At 38.8% G+C, this 1,026-nt stretch overlaps 1 non-coding gene across 1 annotated transcript; it reads left to right on the top strand.

Moving 5' to 3' along the window:
• Window positions 1–270: 270 nt before the first annotated feature.
• Window positions 271–377, top strand: LOC141701038 (small nucleolar RNA R71). Its single transcript, XR_012566636.1, has one exon. It is a non-coding gene; the product is annotated as a small nucleolar RNA R71 (small nucleolar RNA).
• The last annotated feature ends 649 nt before the right edge of the window (window positions 378–1,026 follow it).

Consider the following 1,026-nt stretch of genomic DNA (forward strand, 5'->3'; position numbering starts at 1 on the left):
TCTCCTGATTCTTTTATTTATGCCTGAAATGCAAAACACTACAAAAACACATCAAAATACAAATAACTTGAGTACAAAACACCAATTCAAGCCTTTATAGAGCATTCTAAGTGGACATAAATGTCACTTAACACAACCATCAATTTAATTAGCTAATAAGTTTCATCATAGCTTTTAGCCCATAAGGCTCCACCTGATGCTACATCGAGCATGGGTCTGGACTGCGCTCTCAAACCATTATAAAAGCAATTGATGATCATCCAATCAGGTATTTCATGATGAGGACACTTCCTAAGCATCTCCTTATAGTGTTCCCAAGCTTCACATAAAGATTCTCCCGATTTCTGCGTAAATTGAGTAAGAGCGTTCCTGATTGCAGCTACCTTCGCCAAAGGGAAGAATTTAGTAAGAAACTTCTGAGCAAGATCCTCCCAAGTAGTGATAGAACCTGGTGGTAGAGAATGCAACCAGCACTTAGCTTTATCCCTCAGAGAGAATGGGAAAAGCCTCAGCTTCACAACATCTTCAAAAATATTGTTGAACTTGAAACTGTCGCGGATCTCGATGAAATATCTAATGTGCATGTTGGGATCTTCCGTTGGAGAACCCCCAAACTGAACTGAATTCTGCACCATCTGAATCGTGCTAGACTTAATTTCAAAAGTATTAGCCGCAATGGCTGGTCTAACAATGCTAGACTGAATGTCATTGATCTTTAGTTGAGAATAATTCATCAAAGCTTTCGGATTTGCTGATGGTTCTCTCATTGTAATAATCACTTCTTCTTCAACTTTTTCCTTTTCTTCAAAAACTTCATCAACTACTTCAATTTCGTCTAGTGTTTCCTTACGATATTGAGAACGCGTTCGCATACACGCTCTCTAGAGTACCTGACACACAAACAAAGTAAACAAGTAAGTAAAATATATGAGTCAATGAACTTTAACGACCACCGATGTCAAGCACAGAAACTAAATTTAACACCGATGCCCCCGGCTGCGGCGCCAAAAATTTGTTCACTAAAAC

This window comes from Apium graveolens, unplaced genomic scaffold, assembly GCF_009905375.1.
Source record: "Apium graveolens cultivar Ventura unplaced genomic scaffold, ASM990537v1 ctg3260, whole genome shotgun sequence".
NCBI classification, from domain to species: domain Eukaryota; kingdom Viridiplantae; phylum Streptophyta; class Magnoliopsida; order Apiales; family Apiaceae; genus Apium; species Apium graveolens.